General features: G+C 41.0%; 1 protein-coding gene across 29 annotated transcripts in view; it reads left to right on the forward strand.

Moving 5' to 3' along the window:
* Positions 1–5,190: 5,190 nt before the first annotated feature.
* EPB41L2 (erythrocyte membrane protein band 4.1 like 2) overlaps positions 5,191–24,312 on the forward strand; it is a 130,142-nt gene continuing 111,020 nt past the window's right edge. For 25 of the 29 annotated variants that reach the window (XR_005932957.1, XM_030021817.2, XM_041125214.1 and 22 more), the window contains exons 1-3: positions 5,191–5,307; positions 6,480–6,611; positions 9,563–9,644. The gene's annotated coding sequence lies outside the window, so the exon portion shown is untranslated. Of the gene's footprint in view, positions 5,308–5,493; positions 5,591–6,479; positions 6,612–9,562; positions 9,652–24,143; positions 24,148–24,312 lie in introns of those variants that run through there. The other 4 variants (XM_041125207.1, XM_030021816.2, XM_030021819.2 and 1 more) reach the window with 4 other exon arrangements.

Here is a 24,312-nt window from a genome sequence, read left to right on the forward strand (position 1 = left end):
GTAGCAATGCCAAGCAGCAACATCAAGAGCATACAGGCTTTTCACATCAGCAGTCACTTTGAACTACTAGTTGTTTTTTGCTGTTCAGGGGAATTTATGTTGTGGCATGGATTTTGACACTTAACAACACTACAGAATCAAACAAATGGGGAAGCTAAAGATAAAAAAGACAAATATCACCTACGGCTATCAATTTCACAACCAACATGGTATACTTCCCATGCAATTCTCTCCCCCGTCTTATCTCCAGTTGAATAAAGATTTTAAATTCATTGTGTGTTTACCTTACATCACATACTGCTCATCTTCTGGATTTTTTCTTATTTTGTGTTTTGCCTTTAACACTCTTAACTCTACAACTTCTATTGCTATAAAAGGCGCAAAGGCCCTTAAGGTGTGCCTTTTCTCCCAGAGATAAAAGCAAGCTTCTTTTCTTTAATGGTATGGTCTGACAATCAACATCTTCTACAGAGGCGACATGTCCTAACTTGAGGACAATCCTCAAGTCAGTATAGCAGTAACCAGGAAGAATTTTAGCAATTCAGAAGGTGTACTCACAAGAAAGAGTACTTTAACCAGTAGTGTCTGCAAGATTGGAATCTTAGTAATTCCAAAACCCAACAATTACATTTATCAGCTTATAATCACCATATAAGAGCTGTCAGAGGGGGATTGCTGCATTTGTCTGCCCTGTCAGCACCACAGCTGGGGTGTGAGAAAACTCATGCCTTCACACTGCAGCAATATAACTTGTCTCACGCTGTATCTGATGTGTCAAAATCCGAGGCCAGAGGGAATCCACTGTGCTGTTCTACTGCCAGAAATGCAAAGCAGAATCACACATTAAAAAGTACCCAATTGGAAGGGGCATTCTTTGACCAGCAATCAAATGTAGTAGCAACATCCACTCCTGCGATGTGCTTAAGTCATGTAACCCTGAGACACTGCATACAAATCATATTACTGGGTACATGAAGCCTCATGTGCCAACAGATTGAAAATACTGTCCATGACGAGTGTCTTGATTGATAATGCATTTTTATCACAGTAACATTTCAGGTACAATGAACTTCTTTTCCTAGTGCACATTTTTATGCTGTAGCACATTTTCTATTAATTATGGAAGATATTTTCACCCACTTTTCCAATGCCTTTGGAACCTTGCTGAATGCCAGCAGACATGCCAGCAGATGGACCTCTGGACAAAAAAGGAGATACATTTCTTTTTCAGAAAGCAGTCTTCTAGCAGCTTATTACCATCTATAAGAAAACTTTATGGCAGAAGGAGACATACACTCTTTCAGGACCAGTTTCTAGACCACTCAGGATTTTACTCATTAAAAACCACACGGGTGGTGCTGAATAACTAAAGTCAAGGTAACTAAAAATTAAGTTCAACAGTAGTTATATTATTGTACTAGGAATAGATTATGCCATTTTATTATCTTTACTTCAGCCATTTCTTGGAACTTCTTTCATTTGTTCTTTTCTTCAAAATCTCTAAAATGGAGAAATCCTTACATACAGGAAGGCAGCATGAGTATTTTTCCTTATGCCTTGTTGTATTTTAACATCAAATAGTTTATAATTGGACATGGGTATTTTTTTCCTCATTTTCTTTTGTAACAGACACTGCTGATGGCTGTGCCGCCAGGTTAATGAGGAGACTGCAGGATGAACATTATAAAGGAGGAGTTACATGAGTGTCATTTAGGTAAAGCCAAGAAACCAACTGGCACAAGAGTTGAGCAAACAGCCATTTTGACTATAAACTTATAATCTGTACAGACAGCAGCTCCAATATGAGGTTCAAAATTTGCTGTGTTTACATTCAGTTGTATTGCTGCAATCTTTATTTCTGTTGAACAGTTCTTTGGTTGGATCAGCACTTTCAAGAAATTTTGCATATTGAGTGCAACAACAGATTGGTAACAGTTCTTATCACTGTGGCACCTCCACAAAATGTAGATATAAACTCAGAAAAGAGGAGAGAGGGTGGAGGAAAATATTTAAAACCAGATTAATGGCATTTCTCTAGTGCTAGTGCAGCAGCAGTACATCTCCTAAAAATTAGCAGACTATGAAAATCACCACCTGACATGCTGTAGACAGAATGGCACAGACTTCATTTGGCGTTTCATTACTCTGCTTATGAAATTGTCTACATCATTCTACTCCTTAGGCCATGCATGTCGCACAATAAAAGAGTTAAGGAAAAGCATACACCAAAAATTGTATTACATGTTATATTTTCTAAAACATAGCTTCCAATGAAACTGCTAGACTTTACTTTTCCAAAATTGTACATCAGAGGAGAAGAAAAGTTTGTCATAAGTCAGCAGATTTTTCCAGAAACAAATAGCCTAAAACAAACATGAGAAGAAACATCAGCATAAATAAACATCTCTGGGAGGGACTGCTAACTGAGGTTCTCAGCAGAAGTGTCTGAGTCTCTCTGAGGAAAGGAGTAGAGGCAAGTCTGAAGCGGTTTCTTTTAAAATCTTCCTGAATTTTCTAATCTAGGGAAATTTCACTGCAGGAATTTCCACTGGTTTTAGCAACATTTGGAACCTTATTGAAGACAAGATTGTTGCAGGTGCAGCTGTTTTTTAGTACTGTGACCATTAAACTTGCTCAGGCCAATGTTATTAAATACTGGCAGCCACAAAAGTGCTAGCAATAAGAAAAAGCAGTTTGGATGGTGCAAACTCAGGTAGTCTCCGAAAGCTGCAGAGACCAAGTGTCTCCCATTGTGTCTGTAAATTAAGCCTTTAAAAGTTGTAGTTACTGTTTTTTTAAGAAGGTATGTGAAGCTGCTGTGTTATTTTCTTGAGGAACTGGAGTATACTCTGCTATCATTTCTTCATGCTTAGAGATGTTAAAGCATCTGAGAAATGAACCCAGGAAGAGCATACATAAAGTTCTAGAGACCATTCTGCATATAAAAAGTATCTAGAGGTAAAATTCTAACCCGGCTGGTGTTGTGGTAATTGTAGCAACTGCTCTATCAAAGAAAGAACCGCAGTGATCTGTTTTCCTGAAAAAGAAAAATGATACTCCATCTCTTTGAAAGAGTTGTAGGCTTTTTTAATGCTGTTCTTGAATGTGGAGCAAGAGATACTGAAAAAACTTCATTAGCTTTATTTAAATTATACACTATAATAAAAAAAATTAAGATTACAACATCAAACAATATAGCTAGTAAGAATTAAAACTGCTTGTGCACGTGCATTATAATTCCTTCTTTAATTATTGGTCCCTACCCTCTTTCGCTAGCTGCAGAATGAACAATGCTGAATTAAGCACAGATATCTAATACTGCTTGCTCTCTATTCATTGCCAACTCATTGCTTTCCTGTGTGCTTACATTAATTTCCTTTAACAGCACTCCCATGAGCTGCAGGCTTGCTTTTACTTCTGAAGCACCAAGATTAAAGAAAAGATACTAATCAGTGTCTGACAGGACTTCATTTCTTGATCTTATGCATTATGAAATAACCAGAATATTTATGGTATATTGCCCATTTTCAGTAGTAAGCTACTCTAAATGAGACCCCAGCATCTTAAGTTTGGCATTGTGAAAACACATCCCTCAACACCTTCACAAAATCATATTCACACAATGTAGCACATAGCATCACAGAAATTTTTGATAAATACCTTACAATTTCTTTAGAATTCTGTGAAGAATACTCAGCAGCTTCAGAGATCCTGCTCTTCCTCTCCCTCCCCTTCTAATTTTCCTAGAAGTGACATAAGGATTACATAGAAAATAACTTATTTTATTGCACAGCTCTGCTCCAAAGTAGAAAAATATATCCTGTGCACTAAAAAAAGGCATGGCTCGGCGTGCCTATGAGGGTGAGGTGGGAACTCTGTAGTTAACTTCAGGTTGTAATGCATAAAAGGGATGAACTGACGTTGTGCAGGCAATGTATACTGTGTGCTGGATTTTGCAATTTCAGTATGACTGCATGTAATGTAAATAATTTTAATGAGAAAAGAAAAAGATCAAAGCTAAAAGAGGCCTTGCCTTCCTAACCAGACAGTTGTTTTATTGTTTTTTTACACCTGTTAGTACTACATTTTTCCCCCAGCTTTTTATTTTCTTCTTGTACATACATGCACAAATTGCAGGCTAGACCATCACCTCTTGGTCCGAGATTTGACACACCTTTCATATGCTGGAAGAAAAATTATAAGGAGAATGAAAAGGCTAATACATGGTTTAAAGGACAGCCCAAAGGGCTAGGGTAAGAGACTTGCCCTTAGGTGGGGAAGGTGCCAAGGGCAGACTGCCCACAGCACTCCCGGGTCTTTCACATACAGGCCTTTCAGCAGTCAGCATCCACAAAGGCATCTGAAAGATCTTTAGCTAAGGGGAGGGCAACACCCCAAGGCCGTAGATCATTAGAAAATTCAGGTTGTAAGGAGGTCTCCAGTCCAACCTCCAGCTCACAGCAGGGCCAGCTGCGCGGTCAGACCAAGTTGCTCAGGGCCGCGTCCACTCGGGTGCGGGAAACCCCCAAGGAAACCCCTCCATTGCCCGGCTGTCCTCGGCGTGAAAAAGCTTTTCCCTACACCCAGCCCGAAGCTCTCTCTCATTTCAGCTCGGGCCCGTCGTCCCTCAGCCTCCCGCCCCGCAGCACGGCGAAGAGCCTGGCTGCGTCTCCTCAGCCACCTCCCCCGGCGGGAGGGAGTGCGGGGGGGGGGGCCGCTGTCAGCCCCCCGTCGCCATCTCTTCCCCAGGCTGAGCCGGCCTCGTCCCTCAGCCGCCCCGCACGGGCGGCGTGCTCCAGCCCGGGGACCCCCACCGAGCTCCCTCCGGTGTGTGTGAATCCCTTTCCCGCGCGGGGGGCGCCGCCGGAGGCAGCACCTACGCGGGGCTCTGAAGAGCGCTGGGCCGAGAGGGGCAACCGCCTCCCTCCGGCTGCCGCCGCGCTCCCCGCCCGCACAGCCCGCGGTGCCGCTGGCCTCCTTCGCAGCCTGGTAAGAGCTCACTCCGCCTGACAGCGGCGGACTGCGAGCCTGCGCGGAGACACCGCTGCGACAGGCGCTGCGGGACAGCGGCAGCTCACACCCGCGCGGCCGGCGCCGCGCCCGGCGAGGGGCGAGGCGGCGCCTGCGGTGCGCCGCGCCGCTCGCCCAGGGCCCTGGCCCGCCAGCCGCGCTCCGAGGCTGCCGTCCCTCCGATGCGGGTGTCCACGCTGCAGCAGCGGTCCCGAAGCCCACCCCGACACTTGGCTACAGCTGCCGACCGGGCCGGGCCAGACCCTCGCCAGTCCTGAGGGGCAGCGGCCGTTGGAGGTGGCCCAGGAAGGGGGGGCGGGGGCGAAGCTCCCGCTCTGGCGATTGACGGCCGCCGCAGCCAATGGCGGCGGGGCGGGGCGGGCAGCCGGCGGGCAGGCGCCGGGGGGCTCGGCTAAGGAGGGGACGGGGGCGGGGGCGGGGGCGGGGCGCGGGGGCGGGCGGAGCGCGGATTGGCCGGGGGGCGGGGCCGGCGGGGGTTTCTCCCGGGCTGGACTGACGGCTGCGGTTGGGGAACTTCAATTTCGTATGTGAGCGCGAGCGGCGGCCGTTTGGGCGGCAGGTACAGGCGGGAGGGGGAGAGCGAGTCCCGGGGGGAGCGCGGCCCGGAGCGCGGCCTCCCGCCGGCGATGGGGGGCGGCGGGGAGGAGGGCAGCCGCAGCGCTGAGGAGAGGGGGGCGGGCGGCCGCCCTGCGCCTAGAGGCCGGTTTGCCCCGGCTCCGTCGGCGTTTTCCCCCGCTCCGCGCCGTCCGCCGCGGGCGGGGCCGGGCCGGGCGCTCGTCCTCCGGGCAGAGCTGCCCCTTCCCTCCCTCCCTCCCTCCCGGCGTCGAGCGGCTGCTGGGCGGGCGGGAGGCCGGCCGGTCGGTCGGGGGCTGTCAGAGCCGGGGCCGGCCGTGGGAGGAGCGGGGACGGCAGGGGGCGGCAGCGGCCCCGAGGAAGCGTGTCCGGTGGGGCGGCCGCGGCGGGGGAGATCCCCCTGCCTGCCGCAGCCCCTCCGCGCGGTGGGGCCTCTTCCCCGCTCCTCGGGCGGGCAGGAGTCTCTGAGCGGGGCCGACTTCTCCCTCGCTCTCTCCCTCCCTCCTTTTCCCCGGCGGTCTGGGCGCTGGCCGCAGCGTGCGGAGCCGCTCCTCGCCGCTCGGTTTCAAATCTCCCTCGGGGGGCTGCCGCCGCCGGCACTGTCCGCGGCCTCCGGCCGTCCGCCAGCCCGCCCCGGCGGCGGGCGGCACGTCAGGGCGGCCCGGCCGGGGCTGGGAGTGCTGCCGCGGCGGCGGTCGTCCCCGCGTCTGCTGCGCTTTTGGGTCTCCCGCTTCCTGGTGTGAGGCAAGAGAAGAGAGGGGCGGTTTTCCCCGAAAGTCTGTCCTCATCCCTGTCGGTTACTCTCCCGCGCCCGCCGTACGAATACTGCGCGAGGAGAGGAGATTTTTTAATTTTTTTTTTTTTTTCCCTCCTAGAACACCACTCCTCATTCCGATAACTTCATCTGTTTGCATCTTGGGCTGTTTCTTTCTTTCAGCTGTAAGTGAGCAGCTGCAGCAAAATGAGCTAAACAGGACCGGGCACTGAAGCTGTTTATGAATAATTAGGTAGGGGATGAAACTGAGGAAGGCTGTACATGCCTAACTTCCTTTCTCTTCAGGATTAGAATGAACATCAGTGTAGAATCCTATTGTATGTTCTTTATCTGCTATTTTAAAACAAAGTAGTCTGCCTTTCAAGATGTGATGGCCCGGCCTCTGTGTAACCGTTATGCATGGAGGTCTTTAAAAAAATTGAGATATTATTTATAAATTTAAGTCCAAAGTTCTTTTCCTATTATTGTTCTTTTGCAAGGCTTTGATTACAGTACCATGAAGTCTGAATACTCTGAAAAGAGCTATTAACGCTCTGGTAACGTTTCTAGTGCAGCATTTTTCCACAGGTGAAGATCCCACTGAGTTGAAGTTAATCCCTTTTGATGTTAATAGTATTGTGCATGCATGTGTATGGCTAGAATGGACTTAAAGGAGGTTACTCTATGAATGATTGCTGATTGACATGAAGGGAGTTGGTTTGAGGGTTTGTCATCTGAATGATTATGATTTCCAGAAAGAGCTTCTGAAATAAATTGCTGCCAAGAAACAAGTAATAGCCAACTAGGGAGTAAACTTAGGTTAAAGTGCTTTGATACCGGTAATGACTAGCACACAGTTCAATTAGGATGTTTTTTCTTATTGTAAAGCTGTCTAAGATCCATTTTTAATTAAAAACATGTAATTTATAGCTTTTTCATTGACATATAGTGCTTTGCTTAGCTTTACTGCCTCATTTTCCTGTCTGCTAGCATGGGTGCTTCTAGAGTGTTAGTGAAATGCAACAAGCACATAGTTCTGCAAAACTTAAGTCTTCAGCAAATTCTCATAAACTTGCATATTTTCCAGACCTGGAGAGTTTGAAATGGCAAACTACTTTTTAAACAGGAACTATCTAAAAAATAAAGCCGCATCCTTTGGCGTGATGTTTTTAAGTTTCAAACAGCAGATAAATTTGATCCCTAAGCTACAGAACCAATCGGTTATAGAACAGACCCAGTTCAGAACCAGTTTCGTGGCATCCTGGGTTACGCAGCAGCGGCCCTGAAAGGGTATTCAGCCAAAGGGTTCTGCTTCAGCTGCTACTCTCCTCCCTTCCAACAAGTTTCCATTTCTGCTTGCCATGCTGTTTTCTATCTGGTGTTAACCTCTATGGTAGGAAGTTGAGCTGCTTTCTCTTGCTTAAATTGCAGCGGTCTGCTGAGTTTGTTTCCCTTTGGGCTTCGTATATGACCTTCCCTTCCGCGTTTCCATAGGTTATGGATCTCAAAGTTTATATCAACAGTTTGTACCAGTGGCAGATGATCTTCCATTGTAGCAATGTCATTTAGAATAGTCTAGACAAGACTTTCAAAAATATGCATATTCTGTGTGCACACATGTTGAAATTGGAGTAGAGGGAGAGTTCAAAGTTCTTAACAGCCAGGGCCATGTGGAATGGACTTCCAGGATTCATGCCTTTGGAAATATACCTTTTGTTCCTCTTCTGATTTGATAAGCCTCCAACGATTGCAGTCAATTCATACTAGGTTTCTGATTTTATTACTGCTTTTTGATATAACTTAAAAAGTAGGAGCAAAGGCAGCTCTCTGAAGCCAGTCTGACTTGTTGATGTCTGTTAATGGGGTTTCAGTAACAACACTGAATAGCTCTCATTTAGAGAGGGTAACCTGAAGAATAATTGTATTACTTATTGTATTCAGTATGATCTGAATCATTTAGCGAGTGTGCATATAGGCAAAATACGCATTTTTCATGTGGCCAGCTCCCGAGTCATACATTTCAGGGTGAAGAATGTGGGTCGTAAGTGGAGAATGGAAAAGTGTTCTGGGAAGTACAGACATTTAAAGGAAGTATTGTGGGTTGTGATTAATAATAATTTGAACATAAGTTCTCTAAGTTATTGTTCAAAAAATGAGACTAGGTATATAAACAACATATATTTTATATGACAAGGTAATAAAATCTTTCTTTAGTTGGTGCTTACAGGATTCCGTTTTGACTTCTGCATTTGCTTTCGGTGTTAAACTTTAGAAAGTTGATAGTAATAACCTGAAAGAATTTAAAAAGTTACAAGAACTGGGAAGCATGTTTCAGTACAAAAGATTGAGCTATTTAAGGATTAAAAAGGGAGGGAACAACATAAAATGGTGATAGATGTACCTGTAATGTGGGCGAGAGCAGATAATAGTGGATATGACAGGATTCAGTGGCAGGAGAAGAATCTAAATGGCTTACATTTTTAATAATTATGTCTGTAGTATACAGCATTGCTCTAATTATTGAAAGAGCCAAAGCTTTCTACATTTTAGCTTACAATGTGTAAATTTCAGTAGGGTAAAAATTATTTTTACCAGAGGTTGTAGTGTGTAGCGTATTTGCCATTAGATATTTTTAAAGCAAGATTGAATGCTTTCCTGAGAAAGATGTACTAATTCAAATGGCGGTTTCATTCTGAAACTGATCTTAAGTTGGGGGGAGCAAGAAGAGGGAAGGTGGGCTTTATTCCTCATTGCAGACAAAATGAACCCAAGAAAAGCAGTGTTGGAAAACTCTTCATTGTATACTCACACAATGGTTGGACACAAGAAAGGGAATGGGAGCAAGGAAAGGGGATGTGGGAGTGTGTAATTGTTATAACCTGGGTTATACAAAAAGTCAAACTGCATTGTAAGGGGTTGTTTCTGGCCTTCTAAATTGAAAGAAAAGACTCCTCTTGACTTTAAGAGTGTTAGGTTTATAATAAACTGCCACACTTCCTTTTTTTTTTTTCTTTTGAGATAAAAACAAAGTGCAAGTTAAATGATTGTGTATTTTTCTTTTCCTGTTTGGAAGGGTGTTCACATTTTAAAAATACATGTCTCATTTAAGAACAGTTCAATTTCACTTACCTGGTTTTCTAATTCACTTGGTTGGTGGGATAATTTTTGGTGTAATTTGACTCCAAATTTAACTTTCTCTTATAGGTAAAGAAGATATTGTGCTGTTATCCAGTTGTCATAGTTGATTGCATTCTACTAATCTTCAAGGCTTGTATTGGAGTTAGAGGTAACTTGTGGGGTTTTTTTTGGTTTTTTTTTTTTTTTTTTAATATCAGAAAATTCACTGTTGGAATTAACTAAATATGTGAAGTTCTGTGTTCTGTTTCAACTTCTCAAATACTTTTGCTGTTGATGTGAGAAATTGCCATGGTTTAAGTTGTCAGTTTTGTGATATTATACAGGGAAGAATGTATTAATGAAACAGTAAAAATCTTTACTTTCAGCAAGTCTCAAATTCTTAATTAAAAAGTTTGCGATATAAACTCTTCTGTGGTAATTTTACTAGTGACTTATTTCCTCCATAGACTTCACCTTGTCTTTGAGTACTTTGTAAAGGTTTACAGTCTTAAGTGAAGGCCATATCAACAGAATATTGATTAATTACTACTGGCTAATCCAAAAATAGCCATTCTGTTTGGCTAGTGAAATGAGAAAAGTATGTTCTGTGTATGGTATGAGATTATAGACCTGTGTGTAATGCAAGTGGGACAGCTCAGTAAGAATACATGCTTGTTTATTTTAACAGACTTGGGGGGGGGGGGGGGGGGGGGGGGGGGGGGGGGGGGGGGGGGGGGGGGGGGGGGGTTTGGGGGGGGGGGGGGGGGGGTGGTGTTTGTTTATGTTGCAGTAGTGTCTGATATTTTAGTGGCACTGTGCAAACACTGTGTTATAGCAACTCTGTAAGTGCTGCTACCTGCCCAGCAAAATGTATAGGCATTGCTGACAATAATGCTGAACAGCATTCTCTAATTTCAGTTTACATCTCGTGGCTTGGTTTCTCCATTTTATATTCATGTAGTTCCTTACATCTGACATACTACCTTGAAAGTAGAAACAATCAGAAGAAATCTATGGACTTGATATGTAAACTTCAAACCCCAGCAAAACAAAACACAAGTCCTGTTTCCCTTCTCAAGTAATTCTCTTTACCTTCTTGCCTTCTACATTCCTGTACCCTGGGTTTTTTCCTAGTTCTGGAGGAAAGCTAGGGCTGGGTCTTTTCTCATTCTTATGAGAGTAGAGGACTCAATGATAGGTAATGTTTATGACATCTCATAAATGAGAATTTCAGATGTCTACCCTTTGCTCTGCACATTACAACTTCCTTTGATGGTGGCATGATGTTTCATGACTGGACTCAAGTACGAGATGCTCTGAAGGCTGGACTTCTGTTAAGTTGGCCTCTTTTATAAATACTGATTGGCTGGCTCTGAAGCAGGTAGTAGTGTTTTGTTGTGTTTTTTTTGTTTGTTTGTTTTTGTTTTGTTTGTTTGGTTGGGTTTTTCCTAGTGGCCATAAGGTACCATTGCCATTCATCTATGTAGTGCTTTTATTAATAGTAGCTTGGCTCTTCAGAGACCTTGTTGTGAATGAGCATTGCAGGAAGGTCCTCTCTTTAAAACTGGAGACTTCTTTGTTGGTGTCTAGGAGGTTAACTGAGTGTTTTACTTGATATTATATCTACCATGGTGCTCATATTTGTCTGTGTCTTGGTTTCTCCTCCCTGGATTTTCTCTTTTAACTTACCTTGCTGCTACTAAGTGATGCAGCCTGTGTGCTCTGTAAGGTCATTGTTAGAAGACTTTGGCCTTGAGTATTAAAATAGGGTTAGCTAAGGACAGTTTAAAGCGAACTATATAGTGTCCTGGTGCTCTAGGTTTGAATCTTCCCTTTTGCTTCTAACATTGTCTGTGTGGTTTTCTGTTTGCAAAGCACTAGTTCTGGAGAAATGTTCTGTAGGAAAAGATGTTCAGTTACCAGAAAATAAAAATAGACACTAAAAAAGAAGTGTGGACTCTCTGAAAGATCAGTTTCATCTTAAATTGCTTGCACTGATGACAAAGCAGAGTTTAACCAAATATTTATTGTTGAAATTGCTCTGTAATTAGTAGTGTTGTACAGCTAAATGTAACACCAGATTTTACTGTAAATTACTGTTATCCCATTACTGTGGCTTGAGAAGTATAGACTATAACTGTGGTATTCTTTTTAGTGGCCTGGATAAGAATTTGACTACAACATTTTAAGAACATAGTTTTTGTATTTTTAATAACGTTCTTCAGTATGTATTTAAACTGCATGATGTGATCTCTTACCACAATGGAAAAATTAGAACAGCTTTTTCTAATTTGAAATACTCAGTTATCCTGTATATGGGATTTAAAATGTATATTCTTATTGCAAGTTTTTGAATTGGTAATAGGCAGACCTTTAAATTCTGATTGACTCAGCATGTATCCTACTTCTGAAAATCAAACCAAAATTAAAATCTGATGATAAAAATACACACTTGGGTTTCACATTTGTGGAAACATTTTTATTGCTTCCAGTTACTCACAAAAGCAAGGATTTATTAATAAAATATTTCAGAATATACTGAGTATGCCCTGCAAACTTCTTTCAGTTTGAATATTTCAATTTTGAATCTGAAAGTTCATGTTCAATTTCCAAATATGGTGTTTTGTACTTAGTTCATTTACAAATAGTGTCTACAATTTGCTGCTTCCTCGGTTGAAAGAAGCTGTTTTATGCCTTGTTTGGCTTCCTCATTTTGAAGTTGTACTTAAATGCTGTACTTAAATAATGCTGTAACTGCTGTTGTTCCATCATCAATCAATTAAAGAAATGTGGCAAAAGAGTAAGCCTGTGTATCATTAATCTTTTCTTAGAGGACTGGATCCTTTTTTCTTGTATGGCTTTTTGGATACTTCTGGTAGGATATTGCATTATTGGACCATGAATCTGAAGCAAATCTAATGTCTGGAGGAAAAGGGTGGAGGATAACCACAACCAAAACCCAAAGAATGTCATAGTGTAACCTTCATACTGAAGTCCACGTTTGGTCATAAGGCTGCTTTGTCCCCTCTGTAGGCAACACTTCTGTATTGCGGTAATCTTTGGCAAGAGGTTAGCTACATAATGGCCAGAGGTGGCTGCTCAGATCAAGCCTGGGATTGCTACATATCAATGCTACTCCTTCTTTACAAGCCCCAATTGCAAGTGATTTTAGTATTAAACCTGTTTTGGACCTCTAATTATCTCATGTTAATTAACTTAAGCTGTTGGATTTTTGGGCTCACTTTCACAGTGTGCTTTATCTACTTTTTGTGTGCTTGAGGATGTGTCTTGTAGAAAGCAGTTAATGTTTAATGACATCTGTGCACTTACAGATTTATTTATTTTTCCTTCCTTGCTGGCCCTTGAGTACAATATTTGGTTACAACATGAGACCATTGTAACTTTTTCTGAATACACTGAAATATTTTCATTTCAGAATGGTAAGACACATTTCTGAAGAATGAAATCCATATTCTCAGTCTTTATCTCTTAATTCCATTCAGTAGAAAAGGTAAAACACGTAGCATATTAAAACAGTACTTTTTTTTTTTTTTTTTTTTTTTTTTTTTTTTTTTTTTTTTTTGCCACAGTTGAATTTAGTCCCAGTGTCATTTCAGAAAGTAAGGTTGCTATTTAAGTTCCATGGGATAACTGCAGAAGAGAATAATGACACAGTAGAGACCAAATATTTGAGGTATTGGGGGAAGAAAAAGTTTACACTATTACCAGCATTGTTCTTTTACTGTAGCAGAAATAAAACTATATAAGTGAATTTGGGAATACTTCAATCCTGTGTTTGTAGGTGAGAAAATGCTTAGAGAAAAGGTGCCTTCTCCATAGAAATGCTCTGTAAAATGACTTGTATTGCCAGAGAGCTGTGTGTTTAAAAACCTCATCCAAAACCAAAGAACACAGTAGTGAGCGACAATGTTCTGACTTGGGGAGAGTGCCAGTGTGATATATTCAAATAATCAAGTTTTAGGAAACCATATATAACAAATTTAACTGGATATTTCTGCTTTTTGAAGACCTGAGGGGGCTGAAGACAGAAACTTCCTTTACCGCTGCCCCCCCATACATACCCATGCACACTTGTTTTAGCAAATTTAGTAAAAGGTACATAACCCTACATTTTACTTTCCTCCTTAGACCATTACAAGCTCAATAATCCTGACGGAATATTTGCAGTCTTAACCAGAGACTAGGTATTAAATGTGAGACAGTTCTTGCTGGAGGAAAAGTTTGTGCAATTTTAGCTCTGATATGAAAGGTTGATGCTAGAAGCTGCATTACTTATTGTCTCCATTATGTATTATGTATGTTTCTTGTATCTCAGAAAGCATAATGAAGCTTTATAAAATTACCCATACATTAGCTGAAGTATATTTTACTGTGCTGACTTGTTCAAAAATCTAAATAATTTAACTCTGTATCTTGAGGAATCATGAGACTTTTGAAGTACTGGGCTAAGAATTAAGTGTTTTATTTACTGCCTGCAAATGTAAGGCAGTCTTTTAAATGACTTTTAAATGTCTTTTAAAAGACAATGTGAAAAACACAAAACATGCTCCTGATATGTGGGGAGCAGATTCACTTCAGCCATTTTTTGCTTTTATAAAAATGCAGCTTCTTTGCATTTTTCAGACCTTTTGTTCAGTTTTCTCTGATTTTTAATATTTTTTTTTTCATTCTCTTAACGTGCATTCCAAGGCAATACCTACTGTGAAGATGATTGGTTTACCATAAAATTCCCCAGCTGTTAGTGCTGTTTTAGGGTATGTCATATGCCTTAGATAAAGGGCAAGATGTACGCCATACATAGCAGCATAAAAACTTTGGAATGGGACCAGATGAAAGCAGTTTTTATTGGCTGAACTGTTTAGTCACTGTCATGAGCCCTGATTTTCTGGCTTGAAACATCTTGTATTCATAAACTGTTGAATGATGTGGGAAGATTAATTTGCCTGGTGAAGTGGTTTTTTTGTTTGTTTGTTTGTTTTTTCTCCTTTTTTTTTTTTTTTTTTTTTAAAAACCAAACCAAAAAAGCTAGTATGTTGCGGTTTAGATGTCAAGCTTATTGAAGTTAAAATCAACCTGCTGATTTCTTGTTCTGCTGAATGATCTTTGCTTGCTTGCAAAGGATACTCACTAAAAATCCATGGATCCTTTCTGTTCAAAAGCTTATGAGGGTGAGCTTAAAAACAAGTCATTTTTTCTTTAACTTTTTTGGTTAAATATTTTAAGACTCTATTTAAGTAGTTACATTGAAGAAACTTTTCTTCAAGTGTTAGAATTTAAAAACTAAGTGGGTTTTTACGTTGTATTTTTCCTAAGGTTAACAAGAGTATATGATGCTGGCTAGAAGGAGCACTATATAAGCAGTTAAATTAACTGTACAAGACACAACGAATGATTTTATATTCTGTGAATGTTTTCAGACCTTTGGTTATGTCAAGAAGGTGAAAGCATAGGCATTTATTTTGGAAGAATGCAGTTTTCCTCTGGCTGATTCTTTTTGGTGGCGTTTTCTTTTTTCCTTCCTTCCTGAAGCTTTGTTTCAGATAACTCAGGCAGTGTGTCCATATGTGTGTCTTGGTCAACTGATCATGTAGGTAGCAACTCAAATTAAAGGAAAATAAAAGCTCATATTCTCAGAGATCCTATTCAATGTAACTTTACTTGTTGCTTAAAAAAACCCCAAACAACCCAACAAACAAAACCAAAACTAGCTTCCTCCAGGGCTATGGATAGGTTAGGACAGTAGAGTTAAGTGATGGTTAGTGGTGTTCCTGGCTATAGGTGTCTAGGAGACATTGTTCTTGACAAATGCTTTTAAATTTTGAGGTGTCAGGAAGTTTTTGGTGAAAACTCAGAAAAATTGTAGAGGAAAAAATTGTCATTTAGGTGTGGGGCAAACAACTTTCCCGCAATTCAGAGTGAACAGGGACCTAACAAAACCAAGTTGATTAAGCTATTGTAAATCTTCCGTATTGTCTATTTCATGGGTCACCATTAGGAGAGATGGTTAACTAACACTTTTATTTAAGAACTTAAAGGTAGGCTTGTTGATGTGAAAATGGTGTTGATAAAGTTCTTATAGAAGATACCGGAAATTTTATGAAGTTTGGGTTGTTGGGTTTTGTTGTTGTTGTTGTTTACTTCACATGTTCATGTTGGAGGTGAATTCTTTGCTATGACCATACTCCTCCAATATTGCACTGTGCTTTTGATCCAACTACCACTATAGAGCTGAAATTGCTGTATTTTCAGCAATGATAAAAATCAGAGCAGGACGGAAGTACTTGGATTTTGCGTATTAGAATTTGTACTACATAGTATATGAAGAAGTTATCCTTGTTCTTGTAATAGGGAAAATGCTTTAAGTTTTAAGCATCAGGAGCTGGTGCGAGACAGTATTATAAAATACATTGATGTCGTTACGGGATTTTTTGGTTGCTTCTAACCTTAGTACAGACATATGTCTTTTTTTATTAGGAATCCATTGTATTTTGCCTGAGTGGTATTTTCTTTTGGTCTACCTTCTGTTTGTTACTGGATGCTGTTCTCTCTTGAATTTGAATCTATTTTTAATTAAATTTTGCAGCTTTCTCTCCTTTAAGGTAACTTTTTAGTGGAAAAACTTGTTTATTTAATTTTAGTAAAGATAGATGTTTTTTAATATGTAATTAGTTGAGTTGAAACTTAGTAGTGCAGCAAGCATATAGAGCTTCTTTTAGAAGGATATCCTGCTTTATCAACGCTTTTGAATTACACTTGTGTTAGGTAGTACTTATGTGTTGCCCATGGTTTCTGCAGCTTGTCAAATTTTGCTTGTTCTTCCCTTGCCCTCATTTTTTTAGTATCAAATGGAACAAAGACAATCCCGCTTTTTTGGGGGAAACAAAGTGTTGTTTGGGGTTTTTTTTTTTTGTTTTCATGGGTATGGAGTTTTTAATTTCTCTTAGAGAAGAGCAGCTTCTGCTGGCTAGCTTCTGGTTCTGCCTCCCACCAACATGTTGGAGCCAGTCGCTTACCTTTAAGTCTGTTGCTGCTGTGCGTGGGGGGCGAATCCATGGGACAGCGTTGTGTTGTGATGGCATTCGTCCGCTGTCAGATGACACTAATTCTTGAAAATACCGCATCCTGATTTGAGGAAGAGAGCTCCTAAATACTTAGCATTGCAATGGTGTTTCATGGCAAATATGACTCTGGGATTGGTGTAGTTTTGTTACACAAATGCAAAAATGTCAGATTTTGTGCAATTAAGTCTTTTTTCCCAGATATGTTCAGGTATAGTATTATTCTTTGATAGTTCAAGAATGTAGCTGATACTTGAATAATTGTGTGGAAATTCTCTTATTGAAGTTTCTTAGTATTGTAGAGGCTTGAGTAACTTTCTCACGTGACAGAACAATGTTTGATTTCTATACAGAAACAAAATTGGAAGGCTGTGCAGTGTATACTACTTTTATAAATTGAAAGAGAAACAAAATCATAAAATAGCAACTTTGACATGTGTCAAAACAAAGCTTCATGAGTTTTAAGTATTATTATTAGAACAGCAAGATTCTGCTGTAATGGGAATTCCACCTGTACCATTTTTCTGGTAGTTTGTTTGCTATTTTTAGGGTATTAGCATTTATCTTTTTTTATGGAAGACAAACCATGTTTTGCCATCAGATTTTTGCAAACTTAATATTATAATTATTTCTACTTTTCAGTAGCATAAAGTAAAATTACAGAAATTTGTTTTCTTTAAACATATTTTTGTAGAGCATTATTAGTCTGAAATGGTATGTGAACTATGATGGCATGGAGGGAAAATGTACCACTGTGTAGGAGTGAATTGGAGCTGGACACATTTGAGACATTTCTGACTATGATTCATTATTTCTTTGTCTGGTTTGGTGAGCTTAGAGAGGAGAGTGTGACTTTTGTACCTTTGATCATATGTATCTTGTATGTGCAAACATTTGAACAGCAAATTTGGCCATTAACTGGATTGTAATTGTTTTCTTCAATACTAAATTTGAGCTTATTAAAGTAGCGATATCAGCGGGCAACTCTGTGTCCATGGATCATTCAAGGACAGTACTTTTGAACTATTGCTCCTGTCATGAGACCTTTAAAACAAGAATGTAGTTATAGAGATGCCTTTAAAGTAGGAGTCTGAGTATCTGTAGTCTGTATGGAGGTTGTGTTAAGCAAATGCTGTTGGGCTTCCATTTGCAGCAGTAGATGCACTGTTTTGAGTATGATTTCTTTTCCCTCTATTTCAGTTTATCCTCTTAAAGGCATGGTTCCTGGTATTTTCTCTCCCCTTTATCCTTTCAGCTTAAAGCCCTTTGTAACCTTCTCCTCCCCACTTCATTTTCTTCTGTTCTCTTGTCTTTTTTCTTTTTTTTTTTTTGTTTCCCCCTTGAATTAAGTCTAAAGTAAACACTACTGTTGTTTACAAAGTCCTGTACTACTGAAGAATTGAAGACAGCTTTTGCTCTGCTAATCATTCCTAAAGAAACATTTGTAATGAGTTGAGAGGGGTCTGATGGTGATATGCTGCAAAGGTATGCAAAACTTTTTGTATCTGCTGTAAGCAGTAAAATGTTACCTGATACACAGCTGGGATTTTTAAATGCTACGCTACTTTAATATGGAAGGCTTCTTGTTGCTTTAATATGAAGGTGATCACATTCTGGGCTTTAGCTGAAATTGAAGCAGCCACTTCAGAATTCTTTGTTTAAAAATAGGCAACATAGCCATTGCTGCAAATGAGGTAATCTAATATAGACCTTACATCAACGTGATTACAATATAAAGGCTCTTCTCCTGCAAAATCAAACTAAGCTGAATATGCTCCCATGCAGCACTTCTAACCTTTCGTTTTGAAAACAGTTGTTGCTCCTTTGACCCTGCTAGACTAAAGAAGATGCCTTGATGCCTTATTATCTTTTGAGGTATATCTTCCTTTGCGTGAAAAACCGTTCAACTTACTGACCTGTCTCTATGCTTGAAAAGCACTGCCATAGGCTACACTTACTTTTCAAGAGTATGCAGTCTTTCACATGACAAAACTGTCTTTGATGCTGATACCCTGAGGGGCTGGTAATTCTGCACAGGTATAAAATATTCTGCAAGAGTTTTGCAAGCAATTCAATGCTTCTCAGCCATGAGAGCATGTGTACTATATTCAGTTTTCCAGCTTGATCCACTGATTTGGTTGTAGTTACTTTTTTTGAATCATTTGTATGCTTTGTTGTTTTGCTGCTATTCTTCAAAATGCACTTGCAAATTTTAGTGTAGAAGTTTTGAGCAGAAAGATCAAACTCTTCTTTAAATTCTTGGCTGGCTGCTGCACAGGGAGATGTGATAGAAAGAGAAAAGTCATTAATGCACGTGGAGTGCATATGTGCAAACTTGTGGGCTTTGACTTCCACTAGCTTTCCATTCCTGATTGCTGTGCTGAAGAGGGCATAACTTGGGGTGAGAAGTGAGAGAAAAGGAGGAATCTTAAGTTGCGTGATTTTTTTTTTTTCTGTTTTTTTTTTTTGTTGGGATTTTGTTCCCAAGTCACCTGTGTTTTTTGTTCTGCAGCCTTTTGTACCCTGTTAGGATAAGCTGTACTTATTCTACCTCATGCTAGTCTTTTTCTTCTTACAGCTAGTAGGACTTGTGGCTGTTTGTCTAACATCACAGTGCAAATGGTGATATTCAGAGGTCTGACTAGCAGCTAGTTCTTGAATAGCATGAAGTAGAAAAAGTGAGAAGTAAAGAGACTTGCAGTCTGATGAAATGCAATGACTCTGCATTATTGTGGGTTTGTGCTCACGAGACTTTTGAGTCCGCATAGCAATGTATGATCAGTAAGATGCTGCTTTGTTTCCTGTGGATGGTTTTGTTTCCTCTTATGTAGGGAATTTTGACTTAAACATTTAACTCAGTCTATAAAGCTAAAATATTTCTAAAACATCTTCACTCACCGTTGTTGCTGTTGACTAAAGAATGTATAAGAAACACAAGAGTGTTAATTAGCAGAACCAATCTCTTCTGATTATGATAGACTGTCACTTCCTACAATAATATCATATTTTTAAACTGTGTGACTTCTCAGTTAAAAAAGTTCTTGCATCAAAATGGTTATAGTCACTTCCTAAAACCACTACCAGCAGTTCGCACCAGAGAGGGTGTTGACATATAGCAGTTGATAGGCAACCAGAAGGTACCTTTTTGGGAGGGATTTATTGTAGTGAAAATTATGATTCTTTTACCCCCAAAATGCAAAGACGGATGCATTAAGAGATTTCTCAACATTTTCTAATGATTTTATTTTTGGTGGTTTTATGACTATTGTATCTATGTAGTTCTGTAGCTTACATAAGCATTAGGAGACTAGAGTGTTATTAAATATGAGGTATCTCCTGACCTTTCAGAAAAGGTTGAGATGCCATTATGAGAGTTCTAAATTGGATCTGCTGAGTTCTTGTAATAAGATGCCTAAGACCCTTCACTTTTTTCTCTTCCCCATAGAGTCTCAAGAGTATTGTAACTTGATTTATACTTTTGTTTTCTCTTCTTCCAAGTTAAGAAACTTAATTAAGCAGCTTAAGCTCTACACAGGCTGCAGATGAACTTCCCTGATGTATTTTATGGTAGATACCTCTAACATAGCCTACTGAACTTGGTATATTCTTCAAAAGAAAAAATATATGCAAGTTAGTGTAGTCAGTTCCCTGGGTGGGACCAAAGTGCTTTATATATTGTCTATATGTGAAGATGTGTCTGTGTCTAAACTATCATTACAGCTTTGAAACTGTCCATTAGTGCTCAGATCAGAAATAGATGGACTACCCAGCTGTGAGTAAAGGTAACCTTTTGATTCAGGAGATGACACTTCTGTTTCCATACAGAGTGGTTGTGCTCTCTGCTTCTAGTCTAAGAGGTCACTGTGCCCGATAAAGTAAACTGCAACAAATTCTGTGCCCTTGTGACAGGGGTACAGAAGTGATGCCATGAGTTAACTGTAGTCTGAGGAATTGCTGCTGCCAAAATTCCAGGATGACTGTCTAAAGTTTTGTTTTCTCAGATTTGTCAGCTGCAACAGTTGAGGTACATTGATAATCAGTGTGAACTAACTCAGTTTGAATACTTGCAAAGCCATCATGAATATTTGACCAAAATTATCAAACTAGCAATTCAGGAGACAGATTTTTTTTTTTTTTTTTTTTTTTTTTTAAATCTACATCATTCTCTCTGCGTTATCAGTTCAAGTACCTGCAGGAGGCAGAGCTTTGCAGCCCTCTGTGCTTTTATAATCAGCTAACTGTCCACGTGTTTCTGAGTGCAGATCCTTTGGGTTTAAGGCACAAATTAGTTTGCATTCTGAGTGTAATGGTGGTGGATGGGGAGGGAAGAAACCCAGAGTGCAGAACTCATGATGAGAGTCCTGCAGGCTGAATAAACTGAACTTAGAGATTCCATCTCTCTAATATCAACTGAAATTGGCTTATATTGCTGGATTTGCTTCTGCTAACTTCTTTCAAAAACTTTCTAATGAATGTAGTAGTAGTGTGGTAAAAGCAGGACACAAGCAGTAGAATTTTTAGGTAATAATTGGTTTTTCATGTATTTGAAATATTGCTCTACTCACATTCTTTCTCCTTTTGCGTCCCTTCATGCTCTGGATGCTCCGCTATACAATATTCAGTAATAGTTGGAAGTAGTAATATGGGAATACTGAAATACTAGCCTCTCTTAGCTAGTGGTGACAGATATGTTGTTGACCTTCTTGTAATCCTCAGAATTCATTTCAGTTTTACCTGAAAGCGTCAGGACTTAAATATTTAAAACTGAGTTCTAATGGAAGAACTCGTGAAGCATACTGTTCTGTGACTTTGACTTGCTTTCCTTGATAACAATGTCAGCTTTCTTCCTGTCACAATGTATTGGCTTTGTGTGGCAAGGTTTTGGTAGCGGGGTGGGTTACAGGGGTGGCTTCTGTAAGAAGCTGCTGGAAGCTTCCCCTGTGTCCAACAGAGCCAATACCAGCCGGCTCTAAGATGGACCCGCTGCCGGCCAAGGCTAAGCCAGTCAGCGATAGTGGTAGCACCTGTGTGATAACATATTTAAGAAGAAAAAAAAGTTGCTGGGAGACAGAAACGGCAGCCAGAGAGATGAGTGAGAATGTGTGAGGGAAACAGCCCTGTAGACCCCCAGGTCAGTGAAGAAGGAGGGGGAGGAGATGCTCCAGGCGCTGGAGCAGAGATTCCCCTGCAGCCCGTGGGGAAGACCATGGTGAGGCAGGCTGTCCCCCTGCAGCCCATGGAGGTCCACGGTGGAGCAGATATCCACCTGCAGCCCATGGAAGACCCCACGCTGGAGCAGGTGGGTTCCCGAAGGAGGCTGTGACCCCGTGGGAAGCCTGCGCTGGAGCAGGCTCCTGGCAGGACCTGCAGATCTGTGGAGAGAGAAGCCCACACTGGAGCAGGTTTTCTGGCAGGACTTGTGACCCCGTGGGGGACCCACGCTGGAGCAGTCTGTGCCTGAAGGACTGCACCCTGTGGAAGGGACCCATGCTGGAGCAGTTCATGAAGAACTGCAGCCCGTGGGAAGGACCCACATTGGAGAAGTTTGTGGAGGACTGTCTCCTGTGGGAGGGACCCCATGCTGGAGCAGGGGAAGAGTGTGAGGAGTCCTGCCCCTGAAGAGGATGAAGTGGCAGAAATAATGTGTGATGAACTGACCGTAAACCCCATTCCCTGTCCCCCTGCGCCACTGGGGGGGGGGTTGGTAGAGAATCCGGGAGTGAAGCTGTGCCCGGGAAGAAGGGAAGGTTGGAGGGAAGGTGTTCTGAGATTTAGTTTTATTTCTCATTACCCTACTCTGGTTGATTGGTAATAAATGGATTTAATTTTCCCCAAGTTGAGTCTGTTTTGCCTGTGACGGTAATTGGTGAGTGATCTCTCCTGTCCTTACCTCGACCCATGAGCCCTTTGTTATATTTTCTCTCCCCTGTCCAGCTGAGGAGGGGGGAGTGATAGAATGGCTTTGGTGGGCACGTGACGTCCAGCCAGGGTCAACCTACCACACAAAAAATAAATGTTTCTGTGCTGTCAGTACCTCTTCCATTATCCCCTAAACACAGGGGGGATGCAGAACCATCCAAATATCACAAGGTAAGTATGTGTTTTGGCTGGTAAGTGCTGACTGTAAGGCTAGTAAGCCAAATGGAATAGGTTACTTACGGGTTCATACTAGACACTCTTAACTAATCTGGATTTCCTTCCTGCCAAACTGGTTTTGTGAGTCCTGTAGAAATTAAGTATTATTGAGACCTCTGGACCACTCCTAAATTTGGTTAAAATTGACCATTGAACTTAAACATTACAAACATTGAACTAAACATTAGAGAAGGATAACAAACAGATGAACAGGCAGTATGATTGCACAGGTCTTATTTCTGCAGGAAGTCAGGCCAACAATTGTAATGTTTCAAACAGTGTTCTTGTTCAGAATAGTCTTTGTTATCGTATTCGTAACACATCTGATGATGGTTGGTATCTCTTGGTCTCCGTTTGGTTAGATTAGTAGCTGCTTTGAGGTATGGATTCTAGTTTCATTTTTGTGAAGTACTTGGCATCTGTCATAGAAGAACATAAAGGCATTCTTGTCTTAACTTTACTTTTTTTTTTTTTTTCCCCTGCTTCCCTTGAAGAACATGATTAGTCATTTTATTTGTGTCAGGAGTTACAGAATTGTTGAGGTTGGAAGGGACGTCTGAATATTGCCCAGTCCAACCACTTCTCCTGCTCAATGCAGGGTCACAGAACCTTGTCCAGTCAGGTTTGAACACTTCTGAGGATGGAGACTCCACAACTTCTTTGGGCAACTTGTTCCAGTGTTTGACCCTCAGAGTAAAAAAAAATAATATTATTTTCCCCCCCTTATGTTTAAGTAGAATTTCCTGTATTTTGATTTGTCCTCACTGCCTCATTATTTAACTAGGTACTACTGTGTAGAGCCTGGCTCTGTTTTCTTTACTACCGCCATCAGGTATTTATACGCTGTGATAAGATCCCCTGACTCCAGGTCTTCTCCTTCCCAGACTAAACAATCCCAGCTTTCTCAGCCTCTCCTCATATGGCAGGTGCTGCAAGCCTTTAACCATCTTGCTGGACTTGCTCTAGTATGTCCTCAGCTTTCTCATACTGGGGAGCCTAAAACTGGATGAACCTGGAAACCATAATGTGCAGCAGGGACATGGTGCCAGGCGACAGTCTACCATGAATCCATAGGCATCTATTAGATATGGGAGAGGGTACTACTAGTTTGTCTTGTAATGCTCCATCATGTATGGTCTGTGTACGTTTGGCCAGTAATTACCTTGGCACTCCTTATAAGAACATAGAGTTCATATTCAGTGCTGAAGACCAGCTTCCAGGCTTGTATAAGGTATTTCAGATGGTGGTAATGGGTAGGAGAGGATTAGTCAAAAGAGGATCAATACAGAGAATGATTTACTTTGAAGTATGTATGTATATGTATACATAAAAAGTTTGCCTAGCTTGTGATTTATAAACTAATGGTTTAAAACTAGAAAGTTACATGCTTTAGCTTCTAAAGCAAAGGCAAGAAATTTGTTTTGTTTCATTTTGATCTTTATTTATTTGTATAGGTATGTCTTGAGGAGATGTCAGATGGGGCTTGAACTCTGTATGTGAGGCACAGTAATAGACTTACAGCAGTTATAGAAATCTTACAACAGGGAGACAGAAGTTAATGTTTCAAATTTCAGTTGAGAATTCTGATTTACTTTAGTGGGCTTTTTCCCCTCTGAAATCTTC

Source organism: Aquila chrysaetos, chromosome 8 (genome assembly GCF_900496995.4).
Source record: "Aquila chrysaetos chrysaetos chromosome 8, bAquChr1.4, whole genome shotgun sequence".
In the NCBI taxonomy this organism is placed as follows: domain Eukaryota; kingdom Metazoa; phylum Chordata; class Aves; order Accipitriformes; family Accipitridae; genus Aquila; species Aquila chrysaetos.